The sequence below is a fragment of the Anguilla anguilla genome, chromosome 17 (assembly GCF_013347855.1).
Source record: "Anguilla anguilla isolate fAngAng1 chromosome 17, fAngAng1.pri, whole genome shotgun sequence".
NCBI classification, from domain to species: Eukaryota; Metazoa; Chordata; class Actinopteri; order Anguilliformes; family Anguillidae; genus Anguilla; species Anguilla anguilla.
This window is the reverse complement of record NC_049217.1, coordinates 10,824,192-10,843,887: the sequence shown is the minus strand read 5'-3', so window position 1 is coordinate 10,843,887 and position 19,696 is coordinate 10,824,192. Positions and strand designations below refer to the sequence as shown.

Below are 19,696 nucleotides of genomic sequence, written 5' to 3'. Positions count from 1 at the left end.
TTTTGTCAGAAGATCTGAAACCATTCAGCGTGACAAACGTGCAATAATAGAGGAAATCAGGAAGGGGGCAAATACTTTTCACAACACTGTAACTGCTGCCAGAGCACATGGAGAGCAGTTAACGTGGGGAGGCAGGCAATCAAATCCGCATTTCCCTATGCCAACAAATATTAATAAGTTTAACATCACTTTCATTCTCACACGGTATAGAAGTAAAGAAGCAGCATAAGGTTTCTATTCTCAGGTGTTTTCATATTGTCTTTCCGATTTTCCGGTATCATCACTTCAATTTAATAATGTTAACAATGTAATGAAATCAAATGCAATACCCAAAGCCAAGAGGGGGAAATGCAAAAAAAAAAAAAACTTACTGATATTCTTTCCATTCATACCAAGCTAGCCAAGACATCTTCCATCAAGACTGTCAGCTTTATTTATTGATGTATTTATTAATTTATTGACCTTTCATAATGATATCAGACAATATTAGAATCACAGCATTGTCATCGGTTCTGCAGCAACACTAGCACACAGGAGTAGCTTTTATCCGTCATTCTGTCATGGGAAAAACCTTCACAAGACCACACAATCCGTGCGAAAGGAAATGTTCTATCACACATCAGTCAAAAGGCTATGAAGCTCCCTGACGTTCAGTTTTCACTGTGTGACTGTACTGCTGGGCACTGAAACACCACATTATTTCATGCTCTATATCATATTAATGCTAAAAACAGTAGGCTACATAAGGCATTGTACAACACTGATATCTCCACTCAGATCTCAGTGCAGATGCAGATCGGACAGTTTTGATGTCTGCATTTTAACTGCAGATGACAGATACGCTTACGGTGGGCTGTATTTGGCCCCAGACTTTCAGCTGAAAAGCCCCGGTATATTTTACTGTATATCCCATAAAGAAAACTTATCAGCCATCTCTGTATGTACAGTGCAGCAAAGCACAGCCCCACAGTCTTGCATTTAATCCTGACCATGCCTCCCTGGGCGACATGCTGTAGCTGACCCTTTGCTAGTCTTTGATTGGATAACTTGGCTGCATGCCAACTGTTGCTAACCGTTGACTCCATCAAACTCCACTTCAAAGCATGCAGAGTACTAACTTACCAACCATAAGGTACATCACAAATTTGTCAAATAAAAGAAGGGTGCACATGGGGCACCTGGAAGAGCGACTCCAGGTACGCCAACATTGGGGAGCCATGTTCCATTTCCTAAATCACAGGTGTATTTAGGAAAATGGAAACTCTGGATTAGACTCTGGAGAAAACCACACCACCAGCTCAACATACTGACCATCAATAAACATACTTCGCTACATCTATCAGAAAAGTTGAGCAGCCAGTGAAGAATATTCACATCCCTTTGCCCAGGCGAACATAGCATCGGTGACACTATTTAGCCAATAGCTAAACTATTCAGCTATTAGCTATTTAGCCAGCTTTATTTAAATTATCCAATATATATTCATACCTGTATAACTATTCATTTCACATTCTCTTATGTGCAGTACCCAATGTAGTAGATAGACAGGCGGTACTGTGAGAAAAAAAGTAGAGTCATAAACACCAGGCCTAGTAATGTTGTCGGGGTATCCCGCGAGCCAAGACCACTGTATCTGCATAACTGTGTTCATAAAAATGATTACGTACGCACGGTTAGCATTAATACTGAAGCATTACCATCCAAAGCACGCCAAATGTATATTGACCGTTATTAAATAGCACACCTTCCTCTCTCTCTCCTTATGGAAAGAGAGTCTGTTCTCAGTGTAGAGACGGGAGGGGCTTTGCAGATCAATGCGCCAGTGAGCAGCCGGCAGCGGAGCTGGCGAGGAGGCACGTTCAGCCGCGCACCGAGCGGGATGAAGACTTGGGCTCTTTATCTATCGCTGCCTCCCCCGGGACCAATTACCACAACGGTGACTCTCTCAAGATGTTCTGGAAAAATCCTAAATTCCTTCGGCTGAGCCGCACTCCCGTGCTTTCCAGCAGAGGGCCGCTTGAAACAGTTCTGGGGAAAAGTGACAAATGCGAATAGCGGCAATGCATGCGATCGAAAATACAAAGAATATACAGGCCTACGAGTCAAAAGTAAATCATAGAATAAACATAATTTTACTATGTCATTTTTATGTTTTTAGAATGAAACTGGCATTGTATGCTGATATTAAGGTCTGCCAGAGAGCTGTCAAATTTTTCTTGATCCTGCAATGTGGTGTTGTTATTTTAGTTTTTGAGCCAAAAAAAAAACCAAAAAAGTAATAAATAATGTATTTTTAATAAAATGACAGCTCCTGTGAAGGTGCTAATATAAAACTGCATGCTGGAATTTCCTCAGTCTCCAGAAAGGTGTGGAGGAATGCACAAACAGGTACAGCCAACGAGTGGGTGAGGGGTGAGAATTCCCTTAATAAAAACAAGCTCATGAAAGAGTCTGTATCTCACCGACTTATTCCAAACAAGGCATGGGGGGGGGGGACGCGAGCAAAATTTTACATCTGCAAAACCCTCTTGAGAAACCAGAATGCAATGCGTTTTTGAAGACGCGCTTTCCTGCCTGCAAGTTTTCCCTCACATTCTTTTTCCAAGGGCGCAAACAAATGCGTCTTTTTTTGCCCCGCAAACTGTCTAAGATCGTGAGTTGGAGATGACGTGCTACTCCCCCCCCCCCCCCCCCCCCGCCCCGCCTCCATCTGCACTAGGGGTGTGCAGCTGGCAGCGCACTCGACTGAAACTCACGCACTCAGGCAGAAGCATCTTTGGAGAGAAGGGGGGAAAAAAAGGGCTTCTCTACTCGACGTGCTCGACGCTTCTTCCTAATTCTGCATAATTAGTCCCTTCAGCATTTTGTGCACTTGTGGCATGGATTGGCATCTTTAACGCGTGACAAAATAATAATTTTTTTTTCAAAAAGACCTATTGACAAACGGGTCCTATTTTCCCATCAGTTCAAATGGAGTCACAGACTGAAAATGCATGCAGAATTTCTCTGTGTTCCAAAGACACTGCTTATAGATAGTACAGGTAGTTTACATTTGTGAATCACTGTTCAGGCCTTTTCTGTACTTTTTCATGAGCAAGATGCCCTGCTGCATGCCCTGTTGTTTGGTCAAGGTTTGAGTCAGGACCTTGGCACAAGTCAACCAAGAACCTGCGCAGAGTATTAAACAGCGCTTTAGCTAGACATGCTGGCCACAAACCCCCCATTGAGCACGCAAAGTAACATCAAGTGAACTTTTTTAGAACTGCTCCAATGTTTCCCCTACATATAGGTGCCACTGCTGAATTTCTGGCACACTGCAAGAAATTAATTTTTACATTTTTTCCACATAATTTTGTTGAAACAAATGAGTAAAGTAGTGGCCTATTATCTTGCAGGACATTTTTTTTCTGAACACTACTATCAGCAGAACATCTATGTGTGTATACACATATATGTATATATATATATACATATATATATATTATTTTTTATTTTATTTATTTTTTGTTATATTGTCCATATTCAGAAATGAAACTTGGGTAAATGGTTGCGCTCATCTACTTTCGCATTTAATGTGTACAGCAACACCAGCTTTTGGCCTGTCTCTGCCCACTTCACACTTTTAAAAGATGCGAATTGAGGTTGACAGTGAGAACACGGAGGGGAGGGGTGATAGAACCAGTTGGTAATGTGTCATAGGCACGTAGGCAGAGCCAGCAGGGGGGCAAACAACCCCACACCCAAAAAAAAAAGAAAAAAAATTCCTGTGTCTGTCAATGTTCTGAATAGAGACCCACCGTAGATCAAGCTAGCTGTAATTGCTATTTCATCATAACGTCAGCAAGTGACTCATTGTTTCCAAAAGACCAGCAAAGGTAGTTTGGGCAAAGATAAAGCAGACACAGTAGATACTGTAAATCTGGCCACATGCTTAATATGATGATATTCCAATGATATTCCACCCAGGGTTCTGGAATTTACATTTTTGCAGTCATAGGAGTTCTAGAGCAAGGGAGAAGACAGTTCTGCTTAGATCAACAGGACCGCAGTTCTGTCATCTTTTCATTTGGTCTGATTTTCCTGGTGCTACGTTGGGGAACAGCCTGTGAAATGGGCCCTGCAGGCATCTGTATCATTTCTCTAATGAATGATTATCAAATATATAACGAAAACCGTTTGGCCCTGATGCTGAAGGAGAATATTTACGGGACGTTCCTCGATGAAGGCGCTTAAAACGGCACGAAATTACCGTTTTGATTGTAAGGCACGATACAAAAACAAACAGTCAAATTTATCTGGCCCCTTTGCGTTTGTGTTGACGTGGCAGACCACTGAGAAGCTGATCAACCGAACGTCTTCATTACACACGCTGAAAGGCTCGGATATCGTCTCTGATTGCCTTTGTAGACTTAGGCATCCATTCACTCTCACTGGGTGTGGAACTTCTCCCGTAACTTCAAACAGCACGTTTTTAAGTGTGAACAGGACTAGCAAGCCCTACAAGCCAAGCCAAATATGTACCATGCAAACACAGATATGGCCAGCAGGAAGGCGCATGTACGTGGTTATGAAACTTTTTTTAATGGGACAACATTTTCAATTTCGGACAATTAAGTTCAGCTACCAGACAAGTAAACAACCCGAGCCAGCAACTGGTATGGAGCTATCCATTTCATGTTTCAATGGCAAAGGGCAGCCCAGAGAAAACAGTATAATATTTCTACCTCTGAATAAGCACTTCACCTTTCACCCTCCAATATCACACATTTTCTCTTGCAGTGCTACAAGCAACATATTATTATTTTTCTCTTTTTCTGAACAAACGTGGCGGCTCTGCAGAGAACACTGCAATTTTATACTGTTTCCGTTAAAGCCACTAAAGTCTTTCTGTACGACCACCGCTAATCCTCCCGCATACTCTGGGCTTGTAGCCCCATAAATTAATAACTAAGGGCACTACAGTGCTGTACGGGTGCACTGAACAGTCAACACCAATCTCTTAGCCCAGCTTAATCTTATATACTGCACGTAGTCACCACAGATAGTGATGTCGTACTATATAATGTTTAGGGAAGCGGGCCTGCAACTCAAATTTCAGAATAGATTTCCACGGGCATTGCTGCTGTACAATCATCTGGCTCAGTATGTAACCACCTGTATAATTTGGCATTATGTACGAAAAAAAAAAAAAAACTTAATGTAGATATCTCTTGATTTATTAAACAACATTTTCTCTGTCTTTATTACTCTCTCTCAGTTGCTTGTCATCATGTTAGGGTATTAGTACAAGGATTAACCTGTCTGTGAATATCCAGAAATTTTTATCGAAGGCAGGTATTTGGCTGCCATCGCTTTGTTGCAGCAGCAGTTAGTATTCTTTGCTCTTTAAAGCCAGATAAAAACACAATCATGTTTTTCCATATCAATACAAAACTCTTTACCTCGTACGCGAGCATCCGGCATCCAGTTCATCACATAAACATTGGATTTCATAACCTTTTCCTGGCAAATGAAATCACTCACAACCAAAGCAGGCATGGGCAATGCACATTTTTCAATGCGTATAAACAGATTTTTATGTAAAAATTACTTTGGAAAGGTCAAGTTCTCTAAAATATAAATACTGATCTTTCTCTTGCAGCCTAGTTGTTGCTAGACATGATGTGGAGCATGACCATGTGCAAGCACAAAAATAAAATAAAAATTAAAAATGGAAATCCAGGAAAAGTTCTACAAAACGACAAAATTTCTTTCTGTGGTGTAAACAGTAAAGGTGTCGTCACAAAGCACAAAACGTAGTCTATACACACTATGACCCATTACTGTGGCAATTCTTTTTGAAAGACATAAACAAGATTTCCAAGATTTCTGATTACATTTTTTCCCTAAACCTTTAAGAATCCACTGGCAAATCTTCTGGTTGACTTGAGTGAGCCCACCCTTAATCCTCACTTTTGGTGTACGGCTTGATCTGCTTTTGTGCCATACTCTGTTGCCTCTCGCAACCCAGGGCATTGCTGTCATCAACATTGCAATGCACTTTGGGTACATCGCAATGCATTGCGGGTACCACTAGCTTTTCAGATGGACTCAAACATGACAGGCCATGAAGAGCTTATTTTATTTCTGAAGCCGGCGTTTTGTTTTTCCCTTCAAAAAGAAGCATGGATTTGGCAACACAGACATGGACAAAAAGGCACCGAATGAACACCGGGCTAAATAAAGCATGGATTTCACTGCCACAACACTGTGCCCTGCTTTGCATTTAGCAGTACAGACACTGGGTATTTGAAAGCACATAAATACAGCCTAATCTCAGAATAAATTATCAGTTCAGTTCAAGATTGAGCATTCTTCATTTAACACTCTCGGTGACACACTGAGAGTGGGATCCTCCAGTTTTCAATGTTGCCAAGGTACAATAAAACCCAAAAAAATAGCATACTGGAGCGCACGGAATGTTGTCCTTTCAAGGGAACTCTTGCCACTGGAGCGGTGAGATAAAGACGTTATTAGCCTCAATTGTCCAATCACGCGGTGAGAAACATGCCAATCGTCTGAACTCTCCAATCACGCGGTGAGAAATATGCCGAATGTCTGAACTCTCCAATCATGCGATGAGAAACATGCCAATCGTCTGAACTCTCCAATCATGCGATGAGAAACATGCCAATCGTCTGAACTCTCCAATCATGCGATGAGAAACATGCCAATCGTCTGAACTCTCCAATCATGCGATGAGAAACATGCCAATCGTCTGAACTCTCCAATCATGCGATGAGAAACATGCCAATCGTCTGAACTCTCCAATCACGCGGTGAGAAACATGCCAATCGTCTGAACTCTCCAATCATGCGATGAGAAACATGCCAATCGTCTGAACTCTCCAATCACGCGGTGAGAAACATGCCAATCGTCTGAACTCTCCAATCATGCGATGAGAAACATGCCAATCGTCTGAACTCTCCAATCACGCGGTGAGAAACATGCCAATCGTCTGAACTCTCCAATCATGCGATGAGAAACATGCCAATCGTCTGAACTCTCCAATCGTGTGGCAAGGACCACACAAAGATGGTCTCAACACTTCACTCAAGAAGCAAAGGTCACACGGGGACTCTCTTCTCACGATCAGTCGTCGATTACAATTTGTTGCTGGTGTTATTCATTCATTTTATAGGCTCTGTTTGTCAGGAAAAGCCAAACTGTAAGGTAGACTCAGCATCTATAAAAAGTCAAGACTCTTCTATTTATAAACACTAATTACTGTACACATTTATAATTCAACAGCACTAAACTACCAGACATAAAAACGCTGTCTTAAGCACAGTACGTTCTAAAAAAAAAAAAGTATATGTCCTTTCTCCATTCCCCTTTCTCTGAGGTCTTTTAAACAAACTTCAAAACAACAACTCATCCTAATGGCCAGAGCCTTGCCCTCTCTCTCTCTCTCTCTCTCTCTCTGCAGCAGAAAGCACTTGTGCATTGCACACTGGATTGGAGATAATCTCGCCCGCTGCCATTCGACGAGTCGGAATAGCGCCTGCTAATTATACAAATAGGCCCCAGCGGACACAAACAACGCAGATTCAAACTGACAGCAGCAGAGTCAGCAGCAGCAGCAGCAGCAGCAACCTTGTTTTTTCTTTCATTACTTCAGTAATTTATTTCATTTTTTAATTATTTTTTTTCCCCCCTATTTGCTCTTGTGCAGAGAATGTTAAGAGCAGAGGAAATGACCGCTATGCAAGAGCGGATCACGTCTGCAGTAATGTCCGGCCTGATCTGGTACGCCACAGCAAACCCGCCCACCCCCACACAGGCTCTTAGGCCTTTGGCTGGCCACAGAGATGTGCAGCAATTTTCTGTGGGTGGGGATGGGGGGTGTATTCCTCCTGCCAACTCTCCTGATTAATGGTGACAGAAAAGAACATGTGGTAGTACTTATCTGACTGGGGAAATTTAAGGGGGTGCACAACAATTTGTGGAATCAAAATGATATATGCGTTTGTGCGAACATAGTTAAAGGCAAAAGTATTGGGGCAATGAGGCAATTTTGGTTGTTTGGACTCTGTACTCCAGCACATTGGATTTAAAATACAACAATGAACATGAGGCTTTGCATTTAACTGTATATACTGTATACAGTTATGTTCACCCCCTCTTTCAATTCTACAGTCCTACATATTTGGAAGAACTAACCCTCTGGTCCTCACCATGTCCTAACAGTTGATAGTCCTAACCTCATGTGACAAATAACAAACAAATTTTGCTTGTTTTGCATGTATTTACTATGTTTATTTATTATAAATATTTACTTTGTAAAACTTTACTTTGTAAATTTATTCAGCCAAAAATAAGCCATCATGCAGAAGACACGAGTGAAAAAGTGGGTATACTGCTTCCATATCAATTAAAAAGGCAATTAGTACCAGGTGCTGCTAGTCCAGAACACACAATTAGTTGATCATCAGGAAGTGCTTACCAATGTACTTTCCCCTTCAGTAGTCTTAAGGGGCACGGTTCCTATTTTAATGGCCACAGAATAATGCAGTAGAGCCAGTGATTACACTCCACAAAGTACAACAGGAGAGCCAGGGGCTATTTTTATATATCTCTGCATAGCTACACATTGCAGATGAACATTTTAAGTAATTTCCTTGATCGATTTCCGCTAACATTGATGAACAGTCATTGATTAATAGGTTATGAGGCTGGATATCTGTCACAGAAAATAAAGACTGAAGTTGCAGAGAAGTCATGGCAAAAGTTATTGAAAATCACGAATCATTTGAAAATGAAACAAATGCAGAACAATGAATGGATAAAAGCGTCTGCCAAATAAATGTAATGTAATAATATAAAGCAGTTAAAGTGTGTCTGTTAAAATTTCTTTAAAGTTTGTTTTGGTATACAACGTGCTGTACATTGCAAGGTTTGTTCTCTGATGAAGCTCCTTATCTCACTGAATGTTACCATACTGCGGGAAGGAGCACTGGGCATCTACATTGTTAGCAGGGGACGTCAAACATCCGATTGCAACAACTGACAAGGACTCATTCGAGAATCTTATACCTCGTTGCACTTTGCTTCTCCCAGCATTTGGCAATATTGTTAACCCTAATCCTAACACTGTAGGCTATGTTAAAGTTGAGTTATCCAAAATTGCCAAAAAAAATAAATATAAAATCATTGAAAGCTCTAAAAACTGAAGAAACTGTGGAAATGGCAAATGGCCGTTGATATAGTTGCGACCCCAACTGTTCAATTTGTTCGTTTAATGTGATCAATATAATTCTTAATGGCAAATAATCAATCACTGATTAATCATTAACAACCCTACTAAAACACATAAACACATATCATAATCCAAAAGAAATACAGAGAAATAAAGAAGGGGAAAAAAATGGTTATACAAAGGCCAAAACAGACAGGAGACCAGGAGATGGGGTGGGGTGTCGGTCGCCCAATGGAAGCAGCACAGAGAGGTCTGGTAGGTGTGTAATCTGTTGACTACTATAGGACTACTGGTATTAACTGGAGGGGAGGCATCACTGGGAAAAGCTAGCACTACAGTATGCTCTGGTTTGAACACGAAACCTTTTATCGCTGTCTGTATGAGGTCAACTGCATTCACTGCAGAATCCTGTGGAGGAAATCAAATAAAAAATGGGCTGGCTTTGACTTTGGAACTAGATTCTACAGTTGAGCTGATGAACAACCTTCCATGAGGGCGTTTATTCTAATCTAAAGTAAATGACTAAGAAAAAGTTTAAAGTCTAAAGAACTTCTTTGTGACCCTTGTGGGACTTCTGTGTGGCACTCTTCTACTCACAGGACAGCAAACAGATGGAGCCTTGGCATTTTTTAAAGCAGCTCACCAAAATGCACCGGAAATATTTATCAGTCCGAGGACAGACCAACGACTTTGTAGAGAACATGCTGCACTTTTAACTTTCCCTAACACTTCCCAAACCCCTTCAGACATATCTGAAAGAAGATCCAAGCTTTTTTGTGTGGTCATTTATTTCACAAGGCAGAAGGAACTGTGTGCAATTGATTGTTGCCGTAACTGATTGTTGTTAAAGACAAATAGACCCCACTATATTTTCAATCACAGATTAGACCAAACAGCTTTCTTGATTCCTGGGGAAGGGCGAAGGTGCCAGGGGCTAATCAGTGTTGGATTGTGAGCAAACAAATCGAAGAGGCAGAAATATTACCTTTTAAAATGCTCGCTGCTCTCACTTCTTTTTCATTTGTTTTGCTTGATTAACAAGCATGCCAGTTATCCGAATAAAACATGCCCAGTGAATTGGCAGGCAGTTCCTCGTCTCTTAATTGTTCTACTTATCACATTAGAGAATGTAAATGGCATGACAAGAGTTAAACCGTCCGGTCAATTTAACTGTTACATAGGCACATGTTACATGTAGCACCCCTTTTTAACACAAGCCTGAAAATGGCATACCCTAAATAAAATTCTTACCGTTTTTAAACCCTGTACAGGCACAATCCCAGTCTCTTCTGAAAAATACGGGAGTTTGGTTTCCAAAAGTCATAGTTACTCTAAATCAGAGGTGGGCAACAAGGGCCGTATCCGTTTCTGGCTTTTATGCCAACTTCTGGCCCTCATTACTGAATTAGCCCGAACATTTACACCATTAGACATTTTTGCTACGTTTTTTGATAAGCACATGGATGACAGCTGAAGACTGCTCTTGTGTCCATATATGAAACATTTTTACTGTGATCTAATCTACGAGTGAACCAGAGCTCATGCAAACAGCTCATTTAGTCAAGGTAACTGGTGGAAACAAAAACCTGCATACACACCGTATTGCCCACCCCTGCTCTAAATATTACTGAAACAGAAGCTCAAACACAAGGGAAGTTTTTTTCTCACCTAAAAGATTTTTTTTTGAGTGGATATATGGTACATGCTTAGTGCCAGGGCCTGGTGGTCCTAGAAACACAATGGGGCCACAGCCACAACACTGGACAAATCAAGGTTCATTGATGACAATCCCACTAAAAGTGAGCATTCTGGATAGGATAAAGGTGATCACTCAGAATAACGTTGTACTGATTTGCACTGAGCCTTCCCCCTAAGGGGACAAGTGGACCCAAACCATGCCAAGAAAATGCCCCCCACAGCATAACAGAGCCACCAAACCCCCTCACTGTAGCGGTCGAGCATTCAGGCCTAATACCGTTCTATTGGAGTACGTCACACATGCACTCGCCCATTTGTAGGGAATATGATGAAGGATGATTCATCTGAACATATCACTTCTTTCCACATCTCTGTAGACCAGTGCCTATGGTTTTTTCACCACTGGATTCTGAAATGGGCATTCGTCTTCGTAATGAGGGGTTTATGCACTGAAACCCTACTATAATATCCCTCTCTGTGTAGTTGGAAACAAACTGTTCTTGCTGACACAGTCAGATCACATCCTGCATTGACATTCTCAGTCACTTGAGGAAGAGTCGCTCTTTTGTTTTTCCTTAAATATCCCACTAATGCAGGAGCATCGCAGTCATCAAATGTGCACTTTTGACCACAATTTCTGACCTCATTTCCTGATGTCATTCCCATAGATCTAAATGCAGATGTCACTTTAGTCACTGTCCCTATTGAAACACTAGCCAGTTGAGCAGTCTTTGTGACTGAAGCTTCTGCCATCCCAATAATTAACCCTTTCGAGGCCAACTGGCCCTGCTCAGCATTTTTATACACGTCACAGTGCATGATAGGATGTTAATTGCTTAATTGTATCATGCAGTACACCAGTATGGAAGCATCTGCATCTGTTGTTTCTCCACTCATTTATTAATCTATATATATATATATCTATATATATATATATATATATATATATCAAGACTGATAAGTAAAATGAAAGAGAACTAGAATGACTGTTTTGCAAATAATTTCATGAGAATATTAGCATTTATATTCCCTGTGATTTCATCAGTGAAAGCTTTTTAAAAGGGCACCTGGAGCCCCTCTCTAAATAAAATATCTGTGGCTTGACTTACAATCTCAATTTATCCAGGCATCTAACTGGAACTGGAAATGAATCTGAAGACTTCTGGAAATTGCAGGAATGGCCTAAATGGTCCCCAGAGGGAAGGCATTCAGTCGGATCGTCCCGAAATAACCGGTCATCAGCTCTGACAAACCTGGATTCTCGGCACAGGACATCCAGCCAAATCACGTCCCTGTATTTCATTGGGTTTTTTAACTAATATTGTTTCCATAGCAATAAAGGGCTGGGCAATATGGCCAAAATATCATGATATTGATGGTATGATGGCATTTGGTTTTCCAATACAAATTGCATGATACGTAAATTGAAATATATTGCATCGGCAGAAAAAATTTAAATTGAAAAAATAAAAAATAGTAGAAGGATAAGAATCAATCAAAATGCAGTAATAATGAATTCCACTCTTTTACAATGTGCAACCTGAAAATGTTAGGCTACTATAAAAACATGTCTTGAATATTTTGCATTTATAATTTTTTTAAACCAAGCTTTTATGTTTGGAATTAAATGCAAAAATATTCTTCCAGGTAGGGCGGCGTAATAAATCCTATCCACACTTATCAAATGTAATTATAAGCGTAATAACAATAATCACCCCCATATGGTGTATCAGCTTCAAGTTTCATTCAAAATAAACAAATCACCTTAAGTCAACATTGCAAATTCTATCATATCGTTGCAATTTACAATATTCACTGGATGGAAAACAATTAAATTCTGTTGACAGTATTGAAAAACCACATACTGTTGCGTGAATTCACACTGAAATATACAATATACTGCCCAGCCCTGCAATAGATAATGTAATGAGTTTAAACAGAAATACAGAGTTTTGGGGGGGGGGGATCTTTCATTGTTGAAAGGGGATATATTTTTAGTTGATACACTGTATGCTCATTCCGACTCCCAGGGGCAGTAACACTTATAAGATGATGCGTTTTGCATGAGAGGACAGTACGCAAGGAGCAAACAGCCTTGAGAAGCTCAGGTGGAGATCTATCATGTGTGTAATTTGAAACCTTGATATCTTATTGGAACCGAAAGCTGGGGGGGGGGGGGGGTTAAGAGTGTCATTTCAGTTGTGCAAACAGGTTTCTGAATACAGGCCAAGCGTGAAATTCTTGGGTTTCGCTCGTTGAGGCTTCTGACAGGGTGTTTGGCAGTAATGGGTTCCCCAATTTCATCTTCACCTTCTTCCCAAAAAAAGCTAAGCATAAGCACTGAGCACCTGATTATTCTAAAGAATCTGTGCTGCTACTACACTTTGCATCTGTTCTTTAGCCTGACAGACCACTTGGGCACCCCCAGAATGTACCATTCAGTAGAAAAAAGCCAAGCTTGCTTATATTTGTATCTCAAAGTTAAGGCCAGAACAAACTGCAATTAGAATCAATCGGGGCCACGCGTAGTTTTTACTGTTATCTTGACTGAAGTGAGGTGGATACATAAAGAATAGATCCAGTGGATCTAATGTGTATTACATATCTACATACCTCACATTCTCATCAATGTACCTCAGGAGACTAATCATATTAAAGTAATCGCAATGCTAACATTCCTGATTTAACTGCTGAAATTATCATTTTGTACGTGTAAGAAAACCCCTCTCCACTACCTCAGCTTGACCCAGGTCATAAGGGGTTAAATTTCAGGGCTGGCCAATGAGCTTCCTGCCTGTGATTGTACCCAGCTGCAGCTTGGCAGCACTGTATACGACGCGACTTTGGGGTTTCACAGCAATCGAAATGACAGGAGCGTGATTTAGCAAGCCATGGTCTGCCCTCTCCCATCAGAGTGAAACAGCACTCAGCCCTGGATGCTCCAACCTGGACTTTTGCATAGAATAGCTGCGTGTGCTACCGTCACAGAAATATGAACCTGTTGGCCTGTGACAATTTATAGCAGAACCGTGTCCTTATGAAGGCTAAAGCCCAAGACTAATTGTTTGTTGAGTCCATCATCTGCATCACCCCCTCCAAAAAAATAACAGCAGATGCTTACCATTGGCAGCTCAAATTAAGCTTAAACAGGGGAGGAGCGCTGAATTCTAGAGGTTCCGGGAAGCAGAAGAAAAAATCTAAAATGCAAGCAGACATGAACAGATTTTTTTCTTTTCTCTTTTTTTATTCTAAAAGGTTTGGGTCACTCTCAAAAGGACAGCAACATATGCTGCGCTCAGGGATTAATTAAGTGTGGCGTACACAAGGGACTGGCAGTCACATCGGTGCCTTTTCTGCTTTGGCATACCCCTCCAGTCCGCAGACTAACGAAAGCCCAATAATGTGCCCTCCGAGGAGATATTTAAAGGTCGAACACGGCGCCGTTTAAAAGGAAGAACACTGCAATCTATCTGCCATGAAGGATAAATTGCAAACAGCAGCAAAGAACGGACACATGCACTTTTTTTGTGTGTATGTGTGTGCGAGTGTGTGCCAGTATGAGGACACTGTGATGCAATAGTAGATTAATTCCTACTGCTGCCACCGTTTTTTATTTGTAGTTTGACAATAAGTTGGTTATAAAATTGGTTATTTTATATTTTCAAGGTAAAAGTCCTGCATTGTATGACTTTAAAATCAAAGATGGATATCATCAGACCAGTTAAGACACAACGGCTCCTTTGTAGGTATCCATGTGAGGACATGCCAAATCAGTCAGATGTTTCACCATTAAGCCTTACTTACTTCCACGTTTTTGTCGTGAGACATCAATCAATTGTTTGTCGCCATTGTTCCAACCTTCTTCCCGGATCCAGCCTTACTTTTCACACAGTTGCTTAGCCTAATGGCGGAAAACCTAAAAGGTCATATGGGGGGGCATTAATTTTTCTGATGGTGCAGCACTCAAACAACAATCAGCCTGGTCTTCCAGACTGATTTCCTAAACCCAAAATCAATGCAATGCCAAAAAAAAAATGCAAAGGATACCCACAACCACACATTTATTTATAACAGTTTTTATATTCTTAAACACAACAAGAAGATGTAAAGTGCCAGGCTTCACTGGTTTAACTAGTCTTCTGAATTGATCAGAGAGGAGGACACTGGTCCCACAAAATAAAAAGTATAATGAGCTAACTAGCTCGTCATTGCCAATGTATTACATATACTATTAGTGAGACCAAATGTATTCTTCACCACTTTTAACGTTATATTTACAATTTAATCGCAAAGGATTTGAAAAACATGTTCTGAACACAGAGCAAAAGAAAAAGAGGCCTCTAAAATTACAAGAGCGTGAAGAGAGCAAAGGAGGCCTCTAGAATTTACAAGAACGAGTCAAAACAAAGCCATATTAAAACAATAAAACATTTACATTTTAAACTGCAAATATATATAAAGCGTGCCTGAAACAAAAGTCAGTCATTTTGCTTTAGACCCCAGCGACTAATAGCAATAGACAATTTTAGCTAACATAAAATTTTAGCGAATTGATAAGATTTTAGGTTTCAGAGACTAATCTCATTTTAACCCACCTCCCCTTCCCTTAAGTGGCTTTTGTCGCTTGCCAGGCCGCCATTGTAAGTAAGAATTAGTTCTTAATGACTTGCCTGGTGAAATAAAGGTTAAATAAAACTTTTTTTTTTTAAATTAAATAAAAACTCTAACCTTCCTAAAAGACTTAAATATCTGTAAGCTAGTCAGCTGCGAAATAACAGCATTTTTGCGTAGCTAGTCTAACTTTATTATTCATTCGTCGTTCGCTAACACTAAAACAATTTCACACTGAGAAACGCTTAAATATAAAATACATTTATATAAATATAAATATTTACCTCTTGTTCCTCTCAAACATGAACACACGACGGTGACAAATAAGGAACGTGCCATGACTGCAATCGGCTTTCGTTTCTGTCACAGCGCGTGCAGCCTTCACATAAACTTTTTTTTGCAGTTGAGAGGTGATTTGCGGCAGAAATTATTTTTTGAAATGAAATAAGTTTGATGGCAAGAATGACCTTCATATTTGGTGTTTGTACGGGCTTTAAAAAACTATAAATGTGGAAAGAGCTATTAGTGGTCAGTGTCAATGGAACACCACCCAGACCCACGGTAGGTCATATTGGTAGCTACAGTTTTTCTTTACTATTTTTTTAATTGCATACCAGACTACACTAACGAGTTCGGGCCTTTACCTGAAGTACAGCTAAACAAAGTTTTAAAAATATTCCTCCCGTTCCGCGATACCAAAATAAAAGTGTTGCTGATTTATTTAACATTTTCGCCGCCTGGTAGCTCTCTGAAGGAGTAGCCAAAAACACTGTGGAGAAACATGAAGGCAGCACGAGGCTGTGGAATCGCTGGAGGCGTTGACCAACGGTGCAAGCCAAGCTAGTGTGGATACATAAAAGTAAGTATCCAGAAAGATAATAATAATAATAATAATAATAATAATAATAATTACATTTTCTTGTAACTGACATCCTTGCCTACAGGTTATCCAAAAACGCTATAGACTAGTAAATATAATGTTTTAGTGAATAGCCTAACTGGTAGACCTCGTAGCCTACTACAAAACCGGGGAAAGAAATTTGTGCAAAAGAAAGTGGACGATTGCTTTGAGCGCCGTTTTGGTTCATAATATCGTTATTGTAACGTTATTCGTCTTTCCTCTTTTCAGTTTACAACCGTACAGGGTCATGGTTATTAGGAAGACTGACCTGATTTCCTGACGTTGGAAGACGCTAAGATCTGATGATGCCTGTAAAGAAGGTAAATGCCACAATGCTGTGGAATTAGTTACATAACTAAATGAGAACAAAATAATTATGGTGAGTTATAATGATAATTTTAAAGTGTTCCACTACCTCAGCTGAACAAACAACTTTAATTTTAACATATGTAGCCTAGTCCTTTTGTTTTAACAATAAATGTTTAAATTATATATGTACTGCTCTGAAATATAGATTTCATAAACAATGTTGACTATATGGCAGCTATTTGTAATAAAAGCTCATGAAGTAGACTAAAGTCGTTTTCAACGGCAAAATTGAGTGCAGCTAGAAATACACACTGGTGATAATCACACAAACCTGCAATTATAAGATGTGAAATAAGGCAGTAGGCACTGGCAATCAATATTTTTCTCAAGACCTAGAAAGTAGAGGTTTCACCTTAGAAAAGTATAAGCAGATCGAGCTGTAGGCAGGCAGCCCTGTTTTATAGTCCATCATCGATTTGAGTGTTTTAATACAGTCAGCATCAGTAGTTGTAGTGCCAGTATTTATTATCCTTAAATCTGTAATTGGACACATTAATCCACAAGACAATAAGGATATTCTATATGTACGTCGTACGCCTTGAATTTATTTTGTTCAGTTTTTGTTACAGTTGGATGATTCTGTTTCTTGTTATTATGTGCCATCATGCTTAAAGTGGGATAAACCAATGGAATATAAATCTGATCAGCTTTCTCTGTTCAGCAGAGAGCTGTCCTGGTTTTGTGTGTCATAGTTCTAACCTTGAAAATGAGTTTGGAATCATCTAACTCTTCAAAGCAATTTCTATGTGCTAGGCTATATTTTAGGTACCAGGTGTTATATTTTAATGTGCACCATGCATTAAAAGAAACATCATTCTGTTGAGGGTGCACATTTTTCTGTACGGTATACAGACAGATATTGATTAAAAGCTTTTTTTTCTCTCCATCAGTCTGAATAATTGATCATTCATGGCAGACTGTTACCCTGATTGATGCTTATTGTCGCATAAGCGCGATATTTCCTCATTAGCTGGAAATAGGGCTGAGACACAGACAATGGGACAGGGGGTTAACCGTTGAATGTCAAAACGAAACACAGCTGGAACCGGCCAAGGAAAAACAGAAAAGAGCCATACACTCCTAGCTGCAGGGAAACACCTCGACACCTAAATTACGCAAAGAGCTGAAATAAAAAATTGACCCCCTCCTGGCGTTTACAGTCCAGCCAACTGCATTGTTTCTAGACACCAAAAAAGATTTTAATTAGTGTCTCAGTCCTTTGGGCTCTGGCAGTCTGTTAAGACCTTTTCCTCGGGCTCCAGGAACGAGCGCCGAAAGTGAGTAATCGCGCGAGCGTCGGTACACCGGGTGGGCAAAGAGCCTTTCTTCTGAAAGACGTCAGCGATTGATTATCGAAAAGCGCGTGCCTCTGATGGTGTTAGTCACAGAGAGACATTCCCCAGGGCCCACTGGCGTCAGAGGCACGATCTCCGCCCTCTCGTTTGTCTGACAGTCAGTATCCGTGCGCTTGGCTGGTTATCGTCTAGTGGTTTAAGGAAAAATAAAAATTTTTACCTCGTGACAAATTGTGAGAAGCGACCAGCGGCATAGTGCGAGGTGAACCGCCAGGTGCTGTGGTGATTGGAAAAGACAAGAAGGCAACGTAAGGTTAGTCATTGGAGAAATTGCAGAGTTACCATTCTTTATGGTAACTTAAAAATAAAACAAAAATAAGCAGAAACATTTCCGAATAAAATATCAGAATAAAATATGTATATCCTGCATACTTTTGTGGCATACAGCACACAACATGTGACACTGGGATCGCTCTTCAAAATCCAAACTATTTTAGTCCGACCTGGCAACCCACGCCTGTCACTGCTGTTACGCTATCCCTGGAACAGCGATCACCTAACAGATGTGACTGTGAGGGGAAATGGCAGGGAAGGATCAGCGAGCAACCGTTTGCTCAAAGGGCAAAGTGACTTTATGGGGGAGAAATAGTAAAGATTCCAGTGAAATCTAATCATTCCAAATTCCAATATGTATTTTAAACACAAAATTATGTTCTTGTTATGTGACAAACAAAGCTAGGCTACATTTAACCATGTATATTAGTTGTTGAAAAGTAAAAAATAAAATAAAATTGAAAGTAAAAATATTTTTAAATGTTTCTTTATTCAATTCACTGACTGAACCGAAATGGAATTGACACTCAAACTGTGATGGACAGTCTTCTGAGTCTTATTTTTTTGTGCACGCATTCAAGAATTTTGCTTGGAAAAAGTACCGGTTGAAGGGTCCCTGCCTATCGGGGCTATCTCCATCTCCTTGTTGGCTGCACACCAGCAGAAAAGCAGTTGACCGATTTACTCCTGACAGCCGTGTCACATACAGTACAGCCGGGATGAAATATCCACTCCGGACACTGTAGCAGCGCTGCATTCATAGCAAGTCCTCCCTCTCTCTCTGTCTCTCTCTCCCTCCCTCCCTCTCTCTCTCTCTCTGTCTCTGTAGCCGCACTTGCCGCCTCACTTAATGGCCAGGCATTCTTGATGGTGAGGTAATGTAATAAATTGCTCAGCCTCACTGCAGGTTTTTATGGACCTCTAACCCCCCCCCCCCCACCCCGAACAGAAATCAGCCGGTGAATGAGCCAGGCCGCGACGTGCCAGTCTGCAGATGAATAGCAGCAATCCACTCCCTTTTGTGAATGGCAGATCCATCACTTTCCACATATATGCTTCTCACAAAAAATCCCGTTCTCTTTCTCTCATTAATAGAAGAAGAAGAAGAAAAAAGGTATTGGGCTTTAAGCAAGAGAAATGTTGAGCTCGGTGAAGGTCTGCTGATACTCCACTATAGTTAAGAGTTATAGCCATTTTCTCCAGTCACAAAGCCCAGAAGTTGGATGCACTCAATGTGACGTATGAGATCCA

The 19,696-nt window shown here is 40.5% G+C and overlaps 2 long non-coding RNA genes across 2 annotated transcripts in view; one reads left to right on the top strand and one right to left on the bottom strand.

The window, feature by feature from the left end:
* LOC118217307 overlaps positions 1-16,212 on the bottom strand; it is a 30,652-nt gene extending 14,440 nt beyond the window's left edge. The window contains exons 1-2 of the long non-coding RNA XR_004763161.1: positions 15,832-16,212; positions 14,741-14,852 (exon numbers count right to left, since the gene is read on the bottom strand). This is a non-coding gene — a long non-coding RNA (uncharacterized LOC118217307). The remainder of the gene's footprint in view (positions 1-14,740; positions 14,853-15,831) is intronic.
* Positions 16,213-16,323: 111 nt separating this feature from the next.
* Positions 16,324-19,696, top strand: part of LOC118217308 — a 123,557-nt gene continuing 120,184 nt past the window's right edge. Inside the window, exons 1-2 of the long non-coding RNA XR_004763162.1 lie at positions 16,324-16,406; positions 16,677-16,768. This is a non-coding gene — a long non-coding RNA (uncharacterized LOC118217308). The remainder of the gene's footprint in view (positions 16,407-16,676; positions 16,769-19,696) is intronic.